The sequence below is a fragment of the Ascaphus truei genome, chromosome 13 (genome assembly GCF_040206685.1).
Source record: "Ascaphus truei isolate aAscTru1 chromosome 13, aAscTru1.hap1, whole genome shotgun sequence".
Taxonomy (NCBI): domain Eukaryota; kingdom Metazoa; phylum Chordata; class Amphibia; order Anura; family Ascaphidae; genus Ascaphus; species Ascaphus truei.
In genome coordinates this window covers 40,558,565-40,580,924 of record NC_134495.1, presented here as the reverse complement: position 1 = coordinate 40,580,924, position 22,360 = coordinate 40,558,565, and the positions used below count along the sequence as shown (strand labels likewise).

Here is a 22,360-nt window from a genome sequence, read left to right as displayed (position 1 = left end):
TATGTCAGTGTTACAGTGTGTGCCTGTGTATTACAATAGCTGCTGTATGTCAGTGTTACAGTGTGTCTGTGTATTACAATAGCTGTGTATGTCAGTGTTACAGTGTGTGTCTGTGTATTACAATAGCTGCTGTATGTCAGTGTTACAGTGTGTGCCTGTGTATTACAATAGCTGCTGTATGTCAGTGTTACAGTGTGTCTGTGTATTACAATAGCTGTGTATGTCAGTGTTACAGTGTGTGCCTGTGTATTACAATAGCTGTGTGTCAGTGTTACAGTGTGCCTGTGTATCACATTAGCTGCTGTATGTCAGTGTTACAGTGTGTGCCTGTGTATTACAATAGCTGCTGTATGTCAGTGTTACAGTGTGTCTGTGTATTACAATAGCTGTGTGTGTCAGTGTTACAGTGTGTGCCTGTGTATTACAATAGCAGTGTGTGTCAGTGTTACAGTGTGTCTGTGTATTACAATAGCTGCTGTATGTCAGTGTTACAGTGTGTGCCTGTGTATTACAATAGCTGCTGTACGTCAGTGTTACAGTGTGTCTGTGTATTACAATAGCTGCTGTATGTCAGTGTTACAGTGTGTGCCTGTGTATTACAATAGCTGCTGTATGTCAGTGTTACAGTGTGTCTGTGTATTACAATAGCTGTGTATGTCAGTGTTACAGTGTGTCTGTGTATTACAATAGCTTTGTGTGTCAGTGTTACAGTGTGTGCCTGTGTATTACAATAGCTGTGTGTGTCAGTGTTACAGTGTGTCTGTGTATTACAATAGCTGTGTATGTCAGTGTTACAGTGTGTGCCTGTGTTTTACAATAGCTGCTGTATGTCAGTGTTACAGTGTGTCTGTGTATTACAATAGCTGTGTGTGTCAGTGTTACAGTGTGTGTGTGTGTGTATTACAATAGCTGCTGTATGTCAGTGTTACAGTGTGTCTGTGTATTACAATAGCTGTGTATGTCAGTGTTACAGTGTGTGTCTGTGTATTACAATAGCTGCTGTATGTCAGTGTTACAGTGTGTGCCTGTGTATTACAATAGCTGCTGTATGTCAGTGTTACAGTGTGTCTGTGTATTACAATAGCTGTGTATGTCAGTGTTACAGTGTGTGCCTGTGTATTACAATAGCTGTGTGTCAGTGTTACAGTGTGCCTGTGTATCACATTAGCTGCTGTATGTCAGTGTTACAGTGTGTGCCTGTGTATTACAATAGCTGCTGTATGTCAGTGTTACAGTGTGTCTGTGTATTACAATAGCTGTGTGTGTCAGTGTTACAGTGTGTGCCTGTGTATTACAATAGCAGTGTGTGTCAGTGTTACAGTGTGCCTGTGTATCACATTAGCTGCTGTATGTCAGTGTTAGAGTGTGTCTGTGTATTACAATAGCTGCTGTATGTCAGTGTTACAGTGTGTGCCTGTGTATTACAATAGCTGCTGTACGTCAGTGTTACAGTGTGTCTGTGTATTACAATAGCTGTGTATGTCAGTGTTACAGTGTGTGCCTGTGTATTACAATAGCTGCTGTATGTCAGTGTTACAGTGTGTCTGTGTATTACAATAGCTGTGTGTGTCAGTGTTACAGTGTGTGTCTGTGTATTACAATAGCTGTGTGTGTCAGTGTTACAGTGTGTGTGTGTATTACAATAGCTGCTGTATGTCAGTGTTAGAGTGTGTCTGTGTATTACAATAGCTGCTGTATGTCAGTGTTACAGTGTGTGCCTGTGTATTACAATAGCTGCTGTATGTCAGTGTTACAGTGTGTCTGTGTATTACAATAGCTGTGTATGTCAGTGTTACAGTGTGTGTCTGTGTATTACAATAGCTGCTGTATGTCAGTGTTACAGTGTGTCTGTGTATTACAATAGCTGTGTATGTCAGTGTTACAGTGTGCCTGTGTATCACATTAGCTGCTGTATGTCAGTGTTACAGTGTGTCTGTGTATTACAATAGCTGTGTGTGTCAGTGTTACAGTGTGTCTGTGTATTACAGTAGCTGTGTATGTCAGTGTTACAGTGTGTCTGTGTATTACAATAGCTGTGTGTCAGTGTTACAGTGTGTCTGTGTATTACAATAGCTGCTGTATGTCAGTGTTACAGTGTGTCTGTGTATTACAATAGCTGTGTATGTCAGTGTTACAGTGTGTCTGTGTATTACAATAGCTGCTGTATGTCAGTGTTACAGTGTGTCTGTGTATTACAATAGCTGCTGTATGTCAGTGTTACAGTGTGTCTGTGTATTACAATAGCTGTATGTCAGTGTTACAGTGTGTCTGTGTATTACAATAGCTGTGTATGTCAGTGTTACAGTGTGCCTGTATATTACAATAGCTGCTGTATGTCAGTGTTACAGTGTGTCTGTGTATTACAATAGTTGCTGTATGTCAGTGTTACAGTGTGCCTGTGTATTACAATAGCTGTGTGTGTCAGTGTTACAGTGTGTCTGTGTATTACAATAGCTGTGTATGTCAGTGTTACAGTGTGCCTGTGTATTACAATAGCTGCTGTATGTCAGTGTTACAGTGTGTCTGTGTATTACAATAGCTGCTGTATGTCAGTGTTACAGTGTGCCTGTGTATTACAATAGCTGCTGTATGTCAGTGTTACAGTGTGTCTGTGTATTACAATAGCTGCTGTATGTCAGTGTTACAGTGTGTCTGTGTATTACAATAGCTGCTGTATGTCAGTGTTACAGTGTGTCTGTGTATTACAATAGCTGTGTGTGTCAGTGTTACAGTGTGTGTCTGTGTATTACAATAGCTGTGTGTGTCAGTGTTACAATGTATCTGTGTATTACAATAGCTGCTGTATGTCAGTGTTACAGTGTGTCTGTGTATTACAATAGCTGCTGTATGTCAGTGTTACAGTGTGACTGTGTATTACAATAGCTGCTGTATGTCAGTGTTACAGTGTGCCTGTGTATTACAATAGGTGTGTGTGTGTCAGTGTTACAGTGTGTCTGTGTATTACAATAGCTGCTGTATGTCAGTGTTACAGTGTGCCTGTGTATTACAATAGCTGCTGTGTGTCAGTGTTACAGTGTGTCTGTGTATTACAATAGCTGTGTGTGTCAGTGTTACAGTGTGTCTGTGTATTACAATAGCTGTGTATGTCAGTGTTACAGTGTGTCTGTGTATTACAATAGCTGCTGTATGTCAGTGTTACAGTGTGTCTGTGTATTACAATAGCTGTGTGTGGCAGTGTTACAGTGTGACTGTGTATTACAATAGCTGCTGTGTGTCAGTGTTACAATGTGTGCCTGTGTATTACAATAGCTGCTGTGTGTCAGTGTTACAATGTGTGCCTGTGTATTACAATAGCTGCTGTGTGGCAGTGTTACAGTGTGTCTGTGTATTACAATAGCTGCTGTGTGTCAGTGTTACAATGTGTGCCTGTGTATTACAATAGCTGTGTATGTCAGTGTTACAGTGTGCCTGTGTATTACAATAGCTGTGTGTGGCAGTGTTACAGTGTGTCTGTGTATTACAATAGCTGCTGTGTGTCAGTGTTACAATGTGTGCCTGTGTATTACAATAGCTGCTGTGTGTCAGTGTTACAATGTGTGCCTGTGTATTACAATAGCTGTGTGTGGCAGTGTTACAGTGTGTGTCTGTGTATTACAATAGCTGTGTGTGTCAGTGTTACAATGTATCTGTGTATTACAATAGCTGCTGTATGTCAGTGTTACAGTGTGTGTCTGTGTATTACAATAGCTGCTGTATGTCAGTGTTACAGTGTGACTGTGTATTACAATAGCTGCTGTATGTCAGTGTTACAGTGTGCCTGTGTATTACAATAGGTGTGTGTGTGTCAGTGTTACAGTGTATCTGTGTATTACAATAGCTGCTGTATGTCAGTGTTACAGTGTGCCTGTGTATTACAATAGCTGCTGTGTGTCAGTGTTACAGTGTGTCTGTGTATTACAATAGCTGTGTGTGTCAGTGTTACAGTGTGTCTGTGTATTACAATAGCTGTGTATGTCAGTGTTACAGTGTGTCTGTGTATTACAATAGCTGCTGTATGTCAGTGTTACAGTGTGTCTGTGTATTACAATAGCTGTGTGTGTCAGTGTTACAATGTGTGCCTGTGTATTACAATAGCTGCTGTGTGGCAGTGTTACAGTGTGTCTGTGTATTACAATAGCTGCTGTGTGTCAGTGTTACAATGTGTGCCTGTGTATTACAATAGCTGCTGTGTGTCAGTGTTACAATGTGTGCCTGTGTATTACAATAGCTGCTGTATGTCAGTGTTACAGTGTGTCTGTGTATTACAATAGCTGCTGTGTGTCAGTGTTACAATGTGTGCCTGTGTATTACAATAGCTGCTGTGTGGCAGTGTTACAGTGTGTCTGTGTATTACAATAGCTGCTGTGTGTCAGTGTTACAATGTGTGCCTGTGTATTACAATAGCTGCTGTGTGTCAGTGTTACAATGTGTGCCTGTGTATTACAATAGCTGCTGTATGTCAGTGTTACAGTGTGTCTGTGTATTACAATAGCTGCTGTGTGTCAGTGTTACAATGTGTGCCTGTGTATTACAATAGCTGTGTGTGTCAGTGTTACAGTGTGTCTGTGTATTACAATAGCTGCTGTGTGTCAGTGTTACAATGTCTGTGTATTACAATAGCTGCTGTATGTCAGTGTTACAATGTGTCTGTGTATTACAATAGCTGTGTGTGTCAGTGTTACAGTGTGCCTGTGTATTACAATAGCTGCTGTATGTCAGTGTTAGAGTGTGTCTGTGTATTACAATAGCTGCTGTATGTCAGTGTTACAGTGTGTCTGTGTATTACAATAGCTGTGTGTGGCAGTGTTACAGTGTGTGTCTGTGTATTACAATAGCTGTGTGTGTCAGTGTTACAATGTATCTGTGTATTACAATAGCTGCTGTATGTCAGTGTTACAGTGTGTGTCTGTGTATTACAATAGCTGCTGTATGTCAGTGTTACAGTGTGACTGTGTATTACAATAGCTGCTGTATGTCAGTGTTACAGTGTGCCTGTGTATTACAATAGGTGTGTGTGTGTCAGTGTTACAGTGTATCTGTGTATTACAATAGCTGCTGTATGTCAGTGTTACAGTGTGCCTGTGTATTACAATAGCTGTGTGTGGCAGTGTTACAGTGTGAATAATAACAGAGATCAGATCATTACCTTGCTGCAGCCATGAGGGGGAGGGCGTCGTTATAAAACTCCTCACTGATTGGCTTATCCATTTCTTTATCGCAAAGCATTCTGGGATTCGTATTTCATCTATCTCTAAATACTATAATATTGGAAGAGCAGGACTACAACTCCCAGAAACCTTTGGCAGGGAGGGAGAGATCACATGGCAAGCAGCAGCCAATCAGTGTGCAGCTGTAGAGGAGGCGGAGATAGAGACAGAGGGAAAGGAAGAGGCGGGAGAGGGGGCGGGGCCTCTGGCTGCAGTCACAGGATCTTCATATCATTTCCTGCAGATTTATATCAGTGATTGTGAGATAAATAATAATATAAAGTGAAACATTTCTAATAAACCCTCAGTATAATGAGTCTCTCTCTAATCCCAGATATTAGTCACATCCATAAGCAGTTTCTCATCCATATTCCCAGTAACTCTCCGGGATAAATAAAGCCTGGGATCCTTGCAGCGGTTGCTGAGCCTTGTGAATAAGGAGATGGGACTTTGTCTCAGAGCTGATAGCACAGAATAGTTATAATAATCAGGATCAAAAGAGACATTGCAATAGGAATTCTAGTAGTTTAAAGCCTCAGATTCATTTAACGGGTTAAAAAATGTTTTTCCTTTCAGAAAATGGGTTAATCCCCCCCCCTACGGCTTGCCCCCCCCACCCCCCGGCTTCCCCCCCCCCCCCACCCCCCGGCTTCCCCCCAAATTCTGCATCACATACACAGTTCCTTTTCTCACCTTCAGGGCGCTACCCACCAGTGTCCCCCCTATATCCCCTCTCTGCGCCCCGCTCCTCTCCTGCGCTCTGCGCTGTACTATAGTGCGGCGCAGGATCGCTCACACCCCATTATAGAGATATAATAACGCGCCCCATCTCCCCTCCTGGCCGGGGGAGTCTCACCCTTCCTGCATCATTAGCAGAGGCCGGGGGCTTTATCATTTGGGATGGAGTGGAGGGGTCTTTATTGGCGTGGAGAGGTTTGTGTGGACAAGAGATGGGGGTCAATCGGGTTGCCAGGTGTCCGGTTTTGAACCCGGACAGACAGGTATTTTACCCCTGTGTCCGGTAAAAAATGAGAGGTAATACCAGACATGTATGTGTCCGGTATTACCTAGGGTGACCAGATTTTCAAAAGTAAAAACCGGGACACAGTAAAAATGTATTTGGAAAACAAATTACATCGCGTAAAAAGAAATATTATAAATGGTATTTGTCCAATAGCGTCACCATTTATACCGTGTTATTCATTTCTCTCTCCCCCCTCCACATCTTTTCCCTCTCTCGTCACCTCCTGCACTATCTCTCACACAGGCACACATACTCCCTCACTCCCCCCTGTCTGTGTGTCTCTCCCATACAGGTAGCTTTTGTCTCAGGAAGGGGCTGTGCCCCCAAAACTTTCACGCAGCTCTTCTTATTACTATGCAGTAACACTTACAAAACCAATATATCTCTCCCCCCAGGTCTGCGTGTGCGTGCGTGTGTGTATCTCTTTCCCCAGGTCTGTGAGTGAGTATTTGTGTATCTCTGTCCCCCCAGGTCTGTGTGTATCTCGCTCTCCCCAGGTCTGCGTGTGCGTGCGTGTGTGCATCTCTTTCCCCAGGTCTGTGAGTGAGTATTTGTGTATCTCTGTCCCCCCAGGTCTGTGTGTATCTCGCTCTCCCCAGGTCAGTGTGTGTTTGTGGCTCTGTCCCCCCAGGTCTGTTTGTGTGTGTGTATATCTCTCCCCCCCAGGTCTGTGTGTGTTTGTTTATCTCTCTCAAGTCAGTCAGGGGTTTGGCAATGGCACTATACTGAGGGACAAACTTTCTGTAGTAGCCTGCGGTGCCTAAGAAAGCCATAACCTGCTTCTTGGTTTTGGGAATGGGCCACTTCACTATGGCTTCCACCTTAGATGGTTCTGGCTTAATATGCCCGCCACCCACCCTGTGCCCTAGGTACAGTACCTCTGCCATCCCTACTAAGCACTTGGTGGGTTTCAAGGTGAGTCCCGCTTCCCTAATCCTGTCTAGCACCGCAGCTACATGCCCTAAGTGTGAGTCCCACGAATTACTAAAGACAGCAATGTCGTCCAGGTATGCCTTTGCAAACCCCTGCATACCCTCCAGTAACCGATTGACCAGGTGTTGGAAGGTAGCCGGTGCATTCTTCATCCCAAATGGCCTCACTAGAAATTCATAGAGGCCACTTGGAGTAATAAATTCCGACTTCTCCCTAGCCTCCTGGGTCAAAGGGATCTGCCAATACCCTTTGTCAGATCCATGGTGGTCAGATACTTTGCCCCCGTGAGTTCATCCAGCAACTCATCCATGCGGGGCATGGGGTAGGCATCTGATACTGTTCCCGCATTGAGCTGCCGGTAGTCCACACAGAACCGGGTGGTCCCATCCTTCTTAGGCTTTGCCCCCGCTTCCTACTACAGCGTCCGCTGTGGCGGACGCTGCACGGACGAGAGCCCTCCCCTCAATGGCGCCGGGCCCGCTGCGAGGGGGGGCCGCAGCGCTCGGGCGAGAGCTGCTCCTGCTCTCAATAGAATTGAGAGCAGGAGTCGCGTCGGGCGATACGGCACGCCCCCCGGCGGTTCAGCCAATGAGGGCAAACCTGCCGGGTGACGTAATGGCCGCGCCCCGTCACTCCCCCGCCACGCCCCCCCCGGTCTCTCCTCCTGCAGTGAGCTGCAGACCGGGGAATCGGCTGAACGCGCCGCCAATATCGCGGGCGCGCGTTACAGCAGCGTGACCGGGGCCTTTGCCTTAGGTACCAGGACTACCGGGCAAGCCCAAGGGCTCTGGGACAGTACAATTACCCCCAGGCCAGCATCTCCTCCACTTTCTATGCTGCCCTTGATCTCTGCTGACACTCTGTAAGCGTGCTTATGCAGAGGTCTCAGATCTCCTGTCAGCACTGGGTGATCTGCAATGTGTGCCTTCCCTGGCTTATCTGAGAACAGAGCCCTATACTTCTCTAGCATAGACCTGGCCTCTGCTCTCTGCCTGACACTCAGCTGAGACCCTATCTCCACCTGCTCTACTGTACCTCCCTGCCTAGCCTCCCCCAGGAGATCAGGCAGAGCATTGCTCGCCGGATCCCCCATTGGTGGGCTGCAAATGGCCTGCACCGACGCCACACTCGGTGCTATATACTCCTTGAGCATGTTTATATGATAGGTCTTATTCCTTCCTGCCTCAGCATCTACCTGTACAACATAGTTGCACTCATTCATCTTTCGGAGTACTTGATACAGTCCCGACTAGGCAGCCATTCATTTGTTCTCCTGAGTGGGTTTGAGAACAAGTACCTGCTGTCCTGGGATGAATTCTCTGCTACGGGCATTCTGATCATACCAAGTCTTCTGCTTGGTCAAAGCAGCCCTAAGGTTGTCCTGTGCCAACCCCATGAGCATCTCTAACCGGTCTCTGACATCTACCACATACGAAGCCCAGAAGCGTCAGTAGTGGTAGTCTCCCCTTCCCATCCCACACGGAATAGGTCCTGAGGTCCCCGTATGCCCTGCGACCATATAGCAGCTCAAAGGGAGAGAAGCCTGTCGATTCTTGCGGTACCTCTCGGTACGCAAACCCAAGTGCTGCAGGTGAATCTCCCAGTCTTTTCCCTTCGCCTCTATAAAGGTTGGAAAATGGAAAAAATGTGTGGTGCTCTGAAAAAAAGCCTCAAAATATTTTTAAAAAATTGCAAAGTTCAATAAATTCATATGATGTTTCTTGAAATGAAACCCCTCAGTAATCGATAAAGGATAACCAATCCATAGGACATAAAACAATCGAACATTAATCACTTCTCCATTGTAATCTGACTAGTGGGCTAGGACCCCCACGAGCAATGTAGTAAGGGGCCACACAATAAATAAAGTGTCCCAACATAAGGTATCAGAATGGAGTGTTTGCCAGTGATAAGATAACTCACATTTGGAGTAGGTGTTTCCTTGAGGATGTCAGAAATTCTTCTTTTCCAATAGGGGGTGTGCTTCCGTTTTTTCTGTAGTTGAAATGGACACAAAGCAGGGAAAAAGCAGGCACTAATTCTCAAGAAAACAAAAAAACGAAATTGAATGAAATCAAGGAGAGCGTGTGCCCATAGAAAAATGATTTAATGGAACCAGCAAAAAAAAAAAAATACAGGTGTGTCATTACGGGGTACAAAGACCCCCACCAACGCGTTTCGAGCTTGAGAAAGAGCTCACGCTCGAAACGTGTTGGTGAGGGTCTTTGTACCCCGTAATGTAGCTGTATTTTTTTTTTTGCTGGTTCCATTAAATCATTTTTCTATGGGCACACGCTCTCCTTGATTTCATTCAATTTCGTTTTTTTGTTTTCTTGAGAATTAGTGCCTGCTTTTTCCCTGCTTTGTGTCTACAAAGGTTCGAAGCATCTGCTGCAGGGTCCCATTGAACCTCTCACATAATCCGTTGGTCTGGGGGTGGGAAGGGGTCGTGCGCTGGTGCGTCACCCCGCACGCCTCCCAGAGAGACTGGAGATATTCACTCATGAATTGCGACCCCTGATCGGTTAGGATCTCGCTAGGAAAACCTACCTTAGTAAAAATGGTCAATAATGCCTTAGCTACTGCTCTCGCATCAATGGTGGCAAGCGCTACTGCCTCCGGGTACCGGGTGGCAAAGTCCACCACTGTGAGGATGTAGCACTTCCCTGACCAGCTGGGAACCATAAAGGGTCCTACGAGGTCCATGGCTACCCGCTGGAAGGGTTCCCCTATTACCGGTAACGGGTTCAGGGGTGCCTTCACACGGTCACCCCCCTTACCTACTCGCTGGCAGGCATCACAGGACCGGCAGAGTTCTGCCACTGCACTGGATGCCCCCGGCCAATAGTAACGCTGCAACAGCCGGGCTCGCATCCTAGCGACCCCCTGATGCCCCGCTAGTGGAATGGAGTGGGCTACCCGCAACAACTGCTGCCTACACTCTTGAGGTACCACTAGCTGTCTCTTCCCCGTCCATACCTCATCTAACCCTGTAGTCCCTTGCTCTCTATACAGGAGCCACAAGAAGTAATCAGACCCGTCACTTGACTTAAACTCGGACGCCCGATGTCTCATGTCCTCTAAGCTGGGGCCTGATCGCACCACATCCCTAAACTGGGTACCTAACTCTGGCCTCACTCCGCTCATACCTGAGTCAGGGGGACAGGGAACATGGACCCGGGAAAAGTAAGTCAGAATCAGAAGGCGACTGAGTCTGGCTTACCTGTCTGGTCGCCGCAGAAACTGCTGGAATTGTAGGTCCCAAATGCAGGGGGATGGGCTGGTTCTGCTGCGATCCTTGCTGACTGGCTCCTGGTGATCGCTGCAACAGGCGCCAGCTCAGTGGTGAAAACACAGGTCACATGTCCCAGGTCGTTACCAAGTAAGATCTCGGCATCCAACCCAGGCAAAACCCCCACCTCCCTCATGCCACGTCCGGCACCAAAGTCCAAAAAGACCCGGGCAACTTGGAGTGTCTGCGGTCCTCTGTCTGGCATGTTCACTTGCATCCCGGTGCCCAGCAGCAAATCCTCTGGCTGCACCATATCAGGGCGAACCAGGGTAACGGTGGCACCGGAGTCTAGCAAGCCGTCCGCCTGCCGTCCTCCGATGGGCACCCTCCGCAGATGCTTCTGCCGGACATCGTTGGGCTGCATCCCGACTGGAGCAACCTGATGTCCCCCGCTCTCAGCTGCTGGTCCCGAGGTGGAAAGTGCAGATCCTTGGCTGGACATCCCTCTGTGGGCTTGTTCCACAACTGTACTTGGCTCCTCTGTGTGTGCCAGCCGCACACGGGCGACCAGCCTCGCAGCTTGGGATCGTTGCCCCTGATGGGGTCCCTTGGACCGGTCCCGGTCCGGACAGTGTGGCCTGAGATGACCGACCTTGTTGCAGGTAAAACACCTCCTCTCATGTTTGAACTCTGCAGCCTTGGGTGCGTTGACGGCTGCTGCAGGTTTCTGTGTCCACTGAGGGGTAGTTTTAGCTCCCTTGGCCACGCGGGCCGTTCCATTGGGAACTGCTGAATCCACCATTGCTGCCCTGCTGGCCACATATTCATCAGCAATCCTCGCAGCCTCCTCATAAGTCTTAGGTTTATGGCCAAAGACCCATGCCCTCACGGTTGAGGGGAGTCGCTGCAGCAGCTGCTCCTGAAACATTAAGTCCAGTAGGGTATGGAATTTTGTAACCCCATTTCCCTCCACCCATTGAGTCCCGTGTAAGGCCATACGGCCGGCATAGTCACTCAATGACTCCCCGGGGAGTACTCCCCCTGTCCGGAACTTGCCCCTGTATGCTTCTGGGGTCGAGTACTGGGTCAGCAGTTTACTCTTGATATGACCGGAGTCATCGGCATCCACGCATGGGATACCCTGCACAGTCCGCTTGGCTTTCCCAGATAACAATGGTCGCAGTCTGACCACCCAGTCCCTCCTTGGAATTTGGAACGGGGAACACTGCGTCTCTAAGTCATTCAGAAATGCATCAAGGTCATCTGTGCCATCCACGAACTTGCTGAAGCTCCTGTTCCCCGTTTACAAGGTGAGAGTGGTGGGCTTTTCCGAGCTCTGCTGTCAGGAGCTGTACCCGCTTGCAGTGCTAACCCCTGCTCCCCGAGTAGCTAGAAGTGTAGTGAGCCCAGGGATGGTTCGCTCGGCAGCTGCAGCTGCTACCTCGTCCGCACTCCCTGGTGCCACGCCACCCACAGCTGGGGGGTCACTAGTATTCTCCTCATGTCCTTGCAGCCCCGGAGCTGGAGGGACCTCCTGCACTCCGGCCTGAATAGTGTCCGCTGCCACAGCAGCTACGGGGACTTGCCCCTCTGGTGGGATAATGCGGTCCTCATGAAGCTCCAAATCCTCCTCCAGCTGTGGCTTTGACCGCCCATCTGTCGGTAAACCATATCCCGCACATCTCTTCACGATCTTCGCCCGGTCCCAGGATCAGAACCTTCCTGAGCGTTGACTCATGGTGCTATCGGGGTATGGGTAAAGTCACAGTGAAGTATCTCGTGCTCTTTAGAAGAGTGTGTAAGTTGCCACTTGTCTGGGGGGCTCGCAAGCCACAAGGTCCCCCACTACACTACAGAGTCCCGCAGGAGACTATAGTACAGGTCCAATCAGTATCCCACACGCTGCCACCAATTAATATAAGCCTGCCACGGTGGACCAGAACTTATCAACACTGTTTATATTTTTGGGATTGTCGATTGAACACGACAAGGAGGCAAAATAAATTGCCATTTATTTCCTTGATAGACAAACACACGGCAGCTTCAGAATGCACTTAATACAACACTTACTGGGATAAGAAAACAAAATAAAATGTCCTTTGCAAGAAAGCGCAAGGAATGCAGTCTCTGTTTAAAATCCGTTTGGCTAGATCGCAAGTTGCCGATCTAATAACTTTGCCAAACAAAGGAATTTCATAGAAGTTCGTAAGAATTAGTTCGGGAGTCACTAGGGCTAACGAATTCCGGAGTTTGGGGTAAATCCTTGGTTGCGATGTTATTAACCCCTTGCGTCCTGGAACCACTACCGCTGTACGCGAACAGAATCTTGTGCAAAGCTTGGTTACGTCATGAATCACACCGGGGATGGCTCGGTGGGCAGGTTTATAGGGTTTACAGATCTATCTCTAACATTCCTGCCCAATCCCCTCCGTGTGAATATTTCACCCACCAATCTCCGTTTTGCCCGCAGTTTGCAAAACCGGGCAAAAAGACTTTCTGGTTTGCAAAGCGCATGTGTCAGCTTGACACCCATGCAACTTAGCATACCTGGGATACACCCTTTTTCTGGCGACCCTTAGTCTGGGGTTTGGCCCCAAGGTGTCAATGGCCCGGGATCTGGCATTTATCAGGATTCCGCCCATTTTCACACTATGGATCTCTGAGTCTTTTCATTCCTGTCGCTTTGCTAGACTGAGGGTCTCCTGCATAGCGGGACCTCTTTGAAGTGCAGGAAAGAAAATACCCTCAGCTCATTCACCCCCAGCACATTTACATGTCAAAGGATTTTTCCCGGGCTCACAGAAAAAACTGTTCCTGACTGGACATTTTAAAACTTACAGTATTATACACTTTATTAAAACATCATGTTTGGGGGGTGTCACAACTGTAATTTGTATATGTGTGTGAGTGGTTTATTTATTGGGACTTGCACACCAAAAATTAGTGTGCTAGCTGTCTGCGTTCCTGAGTTAGCCCGCTTAATTGAAAGGCTTGCCGGTGGGAAGCCAAGTTCACCTACTTCTCACGTCAATTGACCCACTTCCCACGGCAATAGACTTTCTCCTTTCAAGTTACGGGGCTAACAAGGTACGGATACATTTTATCGGTAAACCACTTCAAATCTAACCGCAAGCCACTTATTCAATTGACTAGTGGTTACGAGGTCAAAACGATTGAAAATGGATACCCATACTTCAAACAGACCTCCCAGTCTTAGCCACGCTTCTTCAATCAGCGCGGGCTTTGGCGCTCACAACGCCATCTTGTGCCTAAAAACCATATAGCACAGGTTGTATGTATTTCTATCATTGCAGGCAGGGAACAGCCTGCAAACTGGGGTAAAGAAGACTGGGACAGGGGCAAATAGATTGGTGTCATGCATATACTTTTAACCCCTTCACTCCCAATGCGAATTGGGATTAACCAGCTGGGTATAATACCTTTATTAAGGCCTGATTAATCCCATGTTCGCCACACAACCCCCCTGGTGTGTGAGACAGCACTGCCCACAATATGTATGTACTTTGTTGGTGCACTGTATAACGATACCTACCGGGTGCTCCAGCACCCGGGCCCGAAGATATCTTCACAAAGGATCCGCCGATCCACGATCTCCTCCGTGACATCCTGGACTCCATAAGGAGTGGTCTCAACCTGAAGACAGTCTCCCTCTCTCTGCTAGATTAGGCCTGGTACCAGACCTCTCTCTACTCAATACTAATGGGGCAGGTTCCCTATCCTATGGCCTGTCCGTAAAGCAGTCACACTCTAAGCACTTGAGTTGGGGCCTAGCTGGGTCCTAGGGGATTACCTGGCCTAGTGCAGTGGGTCCCTGACCCCTGCACACACAACCTCCCCTAACCTTTACCCAGCTCCAACTGCCTTTCCTGTCCTGAGTGTGCCAAAATGTATCTCTCCTCTCAGGGAATCCTGTAACCCTATTGGCTCCCTGGCGTCAGGTGGTTAGCAGACCCAGGGGCTGCTGGGTGTTGTAGCCCTTGTGAACCTCTATACTATTGGGGCTGCGTGTGCGATCTCTACCGCACATGCGCGACTTCTTAATAGCCGCCGCTACCTCTATCTGCGCATGCGCAACTGTGGGCAGTCTCTGAACTATATAGGTAATGATCTGATCTTCTGTCATCATTCACATTATATACACACACAGCTATTGTAATACACAGACACACTGTAACACTGACATACACAGCTATTGTAATACACAGGCACACTGTAACACTGACATACAGCAGCTATTGTAATACACAGACACACTGTAACACTGACATACAGCAGCTATTGTAATACACAGACACTGTAACACTGACATACAGCAGCTATTGTAATACACAGACACACTGTAACACTGACACACACAGCTATTGTAATACATAGACACACTGTAACACTGACACACACAGCTATTGTAATACACAGACACACTGTAACACTGACACACACAGCTATTGTAATACACAGACACACTGTAACACTGACATACAGCAGCTATTGTAATACACAGGCACACTGTAACACTGTCATACGCAGCTATTGCAATACACAGACACACTGTAACACTGACATTCACAGCTATTGTAATACACACACAAACTGTAACACTGACACACACAGCTATTGTAATACACAGGCACACTGTAACACTGACACACACAGCTATTGTAATACACAGACACACTGTAACACTGACATACATAGCTGTTGTAATACACAGACACACTGTAACACTGACATACAGCAGCTATTGTAATACACAGACACACTGTAACACTGACATATAGCAGCTATTGTAATACACAGACACACACTGTAACACTGACACGCAGCAGCTATTGTAATACACAGACACTGTAACACTGACATACAGCAGCTATTGTAATACACAGACACACTGTAACACTGACATACAGCAGCTATTGTAATACACAGACACACTGTAACACTGGCACACACAGCTATTGTAATACACAGCACCTGTAACACTGACATACAGTGTGACTGTGTATTGCAATAGCTGCGTATGACAGTGTTACAGTGTGTCTGTGTATTACAATAGCTGCTGTATGTCAGTGTTACAGTGTGCCTGTGTATTACAATAGCTGCTGTATGTCAGTGTTACAGTGTCTGTGTATTACAATAGCTGCTGTATGTCAGTGTTACAGTGTGTCTGTGTATTACAATAGCTGTGTGTGTGTCAGTGTTACAGTGTGCCTGTGTATTACAATAGCTGTGTGTGTCAGTGTTACAGTGTGACTGTGTATTACAATAGCTGTGTAACACTGACACACACAGCTATTGTAATACACAGTCACACTGTAACACTGACATACAGCAGCTATTGTAATACACAGGCACACACTGTAACACTGACACACACAGCTATTGTAATACACAGACACACAATGTAACACTGACATACAGCAGCTATTGTAATACACAGACACTGTAACACTGACATACAGCAGCTATTGTAATACACAGACACACTGTAACACTGACATACAGCAGCTATTGTAATACACAGACACACACTGTAACACTGACATACAGCAGCTATTGTAATACACACACAAACTGTAACACTGACACACACAGCTATTGTAATACACAGGCACACTGTAACACTGACACACACAGCTATTGTAATACACAGACACACTGTAACACTGACATACAGCAGCTATTGTAATACACAGACACTGTAACACTGACATACAGCAGCTATTGTAATACACAGGCACACTGTAACACTGACATACAGCAGCTATTGTAATACACAGACACACTGTAACACTGACATACACAGCTATTGTAATACACACACAAACTGTAACACTGACACACACAGCTATTGTAATACACAGGCACACTGTAACACTGACACACACAGCTATTGTAATACACAGACACACTGTAACACTGACATACATAGCTGTTGTAATACACAGACACACTGTAACACTGACATACAGCTATTGTAATACACAGACACACTGTAACACTGAGACACACAGCTATTGTAATACACAGACACACTGTAACACTGACACACAGCTATTGTAATACACAGACACACTGTAACACTGACACACAGCAGCTATTGTAATACACAGGCACACTGTAACACTGACACACAGCTATTGTAATACACAGACACACTGTAACACTGACACACAGCAGCTATTGTAATACACAGACACACTGTAACACTGACACACAGCAGCTATTGTAATACAATCGCCCGCGACGCACTGACGTCGACGTCACGGCGCCGTGACGTTGACGCTGCTTCGCGCTTATTGGATGTTTTCAGCCGACAGTGCGCTGAAAAACAGCTTTGGCTGTCGGCTGAAAAATCCAACTCGTCAGCACGCCTGCGGACGCTCGCGTGAGCCCCCTCTAAAGACGTCCTCATTGAGGATGCCGGGGCTCAGCGCGGAGCGTCCGTGCGGCTCAGCACGGCTCAGCACGGCTTGTCCTTCTATGGACGCAGCCTAACACTGACATACAGCAGCTTAGAAATATATAAACAGTCACATTCAATACTAGCGCCTATTACTTCGAGTTTACTGCTTAAATCCCGGCTATACGCACTGAGGGATACCGTTATACATGGATATGCCCTTAATCTAAGCGCCAACAACATGGACTTCAGGACTCATGAAGAAACCGACAAGGTGAAACGCGTAGAGTGATGCCACAAGACTGAACCGGAACCTCTGGAAACGGATGACGTCACTTCCGGTCTTCGGTGAGACGCATCCGTGACACGCACGCCAGTACAGAGGAACAGCTGAGACACCACTCATCCGGTCCGCAGAGATCCATTATTGTGATCTATATGCTTGTTTATTTCAAATACCATGTGAGTTGTTTGGATTTTGCTTACTTTTATAAACTTTTGTGTACAGTCTGCACTATGTCTGGTTCTATTTATTCCTAAGGGCCCACGGTAAAGGTGTACCTGATCGAAAGTGTTGTGCCTATTTGAATACCTGGCTGCTATCTACGGTTTAAAGATACCTTTACGTGCCCATTTCACTTCTCATGTTTGTGAGTATTCTGAACATAGACTTTGCCATTTATATATCACTGAATTTTTACAATACTGCACCATCAGTCTGTTGTTTTTGTATTCCACATGTTTTGCGCTTCCTGATGATTTCTACCCTCCAGTCGTACACAGCCAGTGGCCTGTTTCCAGATTTCTGCACCTCTGTCTGGCAAAGATTCTGATACTTTCCTGGTCTCAAGTGGATTTGAGGAATTGGGGCATATCACGCTCAGCTAGTTAAAGGTGTGCAGTGTCTGTGGCCCTTGTAAGTGTCTGTTCAGTTTTTGTTTGTTTTTTCACCCCCCAATATATATTTTTTATGTAAATATACAATAAAGGAATTTTTAAGATTACTCATATACCTCAATTCGTCTATAGGGGTGTAACCATGCTGTAAAATGGTTGTAGTCATCTCTCCTGCTGACAATAAGGCCTGGTAAGTTATGGGCATGCCAGCAGTAATTATGGAGGTTTCCCCTCACAATCTGGTGAGGTGCCCTATGTATGGATGGGAGTGGTCATGTGCTCTGCATCCATGATTAGTGATGTCAGAGTTGTGCCAGCCCCCAGAGGATACATAAGGCACAGCACTGTTCAAAAGTTAGTAGTTGGAGGAGTAGAGTTCAGTAGGTTGGTGGTAGAAGGAACAAGTCTGAGTGCAGACTTGGAAGAATACCGCTTATGACACTGTGACCAGGGACCTGGCACAGGGACTGTCTCCCTACGAGGAGATAGGTGATCCCCAATTAAGGAGAGGCTACCTTTCAAAGGGAAGTGCGGTGAACATGAGCGGCTGAGTACAACTACTGTGAAGGGCAGCTGGCCCGCCGCAAGCAATAAAGATGATCCTGTTAAACTATACCCTCGTGTGTAAGTGTGGAGTGATTACACAGAGGAGTGCACCACAGAGGAGTTCCTCACCAGAACCATCCACAAGTGGACGCTGAGATCCTGATGAGGTGGAGGCGCTGCACTGGATATAGGTAGGACTCAAGCACACTACCTCAGCTGCCTGTCTGGGTTGGCAATCCCCACACAACATCATGCGGGAGACTCGGGAGTCCTGTTGCCGGCGGGTTCACCACCAGACACTACACTGTAATGGGGACTGGTTGGTCCGCGGGGGCCGGTGTGGGATTGGGTGGATCAGGCTGGGCCAGAAGATCCGTTACAGGGGGAACTATATACATATACTGTTTGGCATCTTAGGCCAGGTCCCCAGTGGGCGCTCATGTATCGCGATGACGTGTGCGCTGGAAGGGAAGACGAGAGTTTTTTTTCTTCCCATGCCGCGACGCGATCATGTGGTCAGTGGACAGCCAATGGAAGGGCAGATATGGCCCGGCATGGCTCCCCCCCCTCATTCCCGGTCTTTGCCACGCCCCTGCGCTTCCCATTGCTCCCCTACTGACATGGATGCTCACTACAACCTGGACTAGACCGCGGGGATGAAGTAGGGATGTAAATAACTGCCGCCCTACAACCACGGGGCCAGGTCCGGATAGCAGAGTTGGGGACGTATAGCTGGGTCAGGGTAGGAGAGTTTAGGTAGGTCAGAGTACTTGCTGTGGTCCGGGGTTGGAGAGTGGCAGTTGACCATAAGCCGTGGTCGAGGAGGAGCATGGTGCATAAACAACAGTAGCACAAAAGGAAAAAACTGGGGCGCTCCCTACTTTGTATCGTATAGAAATGTAGCGCCTGTGGATTTGTGTGAAACCAAGAAAAAAAAGGGGGGGTGTATACTGGCCCTTGTTGTTTTTCTGCAGCTGGACCGATGAGAAGATGAAGCCCAGGATCTTCTTATAGCAGCAATAGAGATGGTGTAGTGGTCAGCGCGAGGTGTTGAACTCGTGAAATAAAAGAGAATAAAATACACAAATTCAGTGCATATATTAGAAAGACAGAGTTGGTCTTAGATTAGGAGGGGAGGGAGGGAATGGGAATGGGGAAGAAGGGGGGGGGGAAGGGAAGGGTGATAAGGGACGGATGATGGTGTTAATATAATAATCAAGAAACAATAGACATAAGTTTCAAAGACTCACACGGCCTAATCTGAGACTATTCCCTCAGAGAAGATTGGATATGATGTTGCATATAACCTATAAAAGGAGGAATAATGGAGAAGTAACTCACATGGCCTTGTGTGAGCCCCTTCCCTCAGTGAATGTTGTTTTCAATCTTTAGGGAATCAGTCTCGTCTTTCTTTCCAATGCTCTCAATGGAGGTAGTGTGTGAATAGCTCTTTTCCAGGTGCCCAAATACCAAGAAATGGGCAAAGCCTGGATTAGTACCGAATAAAAGTTTATTATAACAACAAAAGATAAAAAACAACTATGTAGCACTCACACTCAATGAACAAACAGCCCGATGCCAGCCGTGGGTCTGTCCGGTGGACCCCTTTCCTCCGGTTGAGCTCCCGCTAGCGCGTCCGACAGCGGGACCGGAAGGGAGGATCTTTCCGGAAGTCCGGCGGCTGCCTGGGTCCCTCACACAATGAGCTCCGGCAGGGAACTACGCGTTTCGCAGTGATGCTTCGTCAGGTTCCTGCCGGATGCTCATCGTCCTCACTCTATATAGGCAAGTCTATCAATTACTCTAATATGGTGATTGACTGTACCTGTTGCAGCGAATTTATTAAAAACTTCAATCAACTTGTATGCTTTCTTTTCTTAACCATATAGTGCCATGTAAAAACGAACGGTGAGAATACCTGTATAGCATGTATTCTGTCAAGTCGCTTTTCTCAGTAAATCCTGCCTTTGCAAAGTATGGCAATCACTCCTGCTAACTAGGTGAATAAAGAGTGACTGATCTCTATTCACATAGATTGATATAATAGCATGAATATGCTGTTTTACAGCTATGTTCCTCTAGTGTAAAAGTGGCTCCCTCGTCCAGACTGTGTACAGATGATGTCTATACACGGAAATGCTAATCCATAACCTCATAGTAAAGTCTAACACAATAAAGCGCTTGCTACAATATGTGCTATGAAAGACCCTTATGTCCATACCTATGTTTGATAACGATATCTGCCCTCATAAAGCACTCATGCTGGGTCTACTCTGGCTTCTAACAGCCTCACATTCTTACGTGTACATAGACCGTCCGTTAGGCAAAAGCTGTTTAGTGGTCATACAAAACACTAGATATAACCGTATACACTGCGTTAACAGTTGCCAAATTGCAGAAGCATCGATGTATAGCCGTACATAAGTTAAAAATTAACATTAATAGTAAATATAAATACAAACAAACAAACAGAGGATGTAGGTTCAAAACCTCTGATGAAAAAAATGAATAACTAATTCTACAAATGATGATTATAATGGTATAGTAAAATCATTTGATCTAAACTGATCTTTAAAAATGTTCAATTCAAGAATGTAAGTTCATACTATATTAAAAAAACAATTGAAAAACAATTAAGAAACAGTTGGTAGACACACAAGAGGGTAGAAAATACACCTCTGGAAAAAAGTGAAGTCCAGAAAAGAAAGGAAAGTTAAAAGTTCAAATAGTTAAAAGGTTAAAAAGTTAGAAGTTGAAATACAAAAAACAAGGCAGAGATCATGTTGACAAGCCAGGATAATTAAAAAACAAAAGAGTGTTGGGAACAAGTAGAAAAGAGAGAAAAAACCCAGAATATCATACTTAACAGGAAACAAGGGAAAGCAAACGATGACATACATAAAGGACACAGAACAGACTTAGACACAAAATGCATACACGAATAATAACATGGAATGTAAAGGGGCTCAACAACCCAATAAAACGCAAAAAAGTACTAAACTACCTAAAAAAACAAAAAGCAGACATAGCATTCCTACAGGACACGCATTTAAATTCAAAAGAAAGCAATAAACTACAAAGAGATTGGGTAGGACACAGCATTTTCTCCCCGGCAATAGGAAAGAAAGCAGGAGTAGCCATACTTATAAATAAAAATCTCCCCCTAGAAATAATCAACACAGAGAGAGACAGCGAGGAAGAATCATAGTGGCAGAGGTCAGAAGTGGAGGAATAGACTACCTCCTAGGAAATGTCTATGGACCAAATGACCATAAGACTGAATTTTTCCAAGAAACTATAAACAAGATACTAAAATATAAACATAGAAACTTAATACTGGGGGGGGGGGGGGACTGGAGCGCAATACAGGACAAGTTCCTAGACAGATCAAACCACAACGATAACATGCCCAAAGACAGTGCCCAAACCAAAAACATGGAATTGATTAAAACAGCACTAGGGGTAGTAGATGGATGGAGAACGCTCAACCCACTGGAGAGAGACTTCTCCTTCTACTCCAATGCACATAATTCATTTTCAAGAATCGACGCAATATTACTAACACCGAATCTACTAAATAAAATAACACACATAGACATGGGAGAGATAATTATATCTGACCACACAATGGTACACCTAGATCTAGATATGGGACTGGGCAGAGCAAGCCCAAACACCTGGAGATTCCCAAATGACCTAAGCAATAGCGAAGACTTTGTGAATTACTTAAAGAGAGCTTGGGAGAGATTTGACAACACAAACCAGGAACATAGGGCAAACCCCATACTCTTCTGGGAAACATCAAAAGCGGTAATTAGGGGGGACATTATGGCATATGTATCCAGAAGAAAGAAACAGGCAACACAGGAATTTTGTAAGGCCAGTAAAGAACTTAGCGAGGCATTCAAAACATTCAAAACAGACCCAACACCCCAAAACAAAGAAAGCTATAGCCAGAAAAAATCCACATGTGAGATATGGCTAGAAAAAAAAGAACTAGGGAAAAAATCAGTAAAAGAAGCCAAATTTTTCAGACACGGCAACAAGACGGGTAGGCTACTGGGAAACCTTATGCGTAACTACAGGCCAATTACACCCAT

The 22,360-nt window shown here is 46.0% G+C and overlaps 2 protein-coding genes across 3 annotated transcripts in view; one reads left to right on the top strand and one right to left on the bottom strand.

Moving 5' to 3' along the window:
• Nucleotides 1–5,237, bottom strand: part of LOC142465254 (uncharacterized) — a 34,103-nt gene extending 28,866 nt beyond the window's left edge. For both annotated transcript variants that reach the window (XM_075569257.1, XM_075569258.1), the window contains exon 1: nt 5,147–5,237. The gene's annotated coding sequence lies outside the window, so the exon portion shown is untranslated. The remainder of the gene's footprint in view (nt 1–5,146) is intronic.
• Nucleotides 1–22,360, top strand: part of LOC142464645 (uncharacterized) — a 755,558-nt gene that overhangs the window by 689,376 nt on the left and 43,822 nt on the right.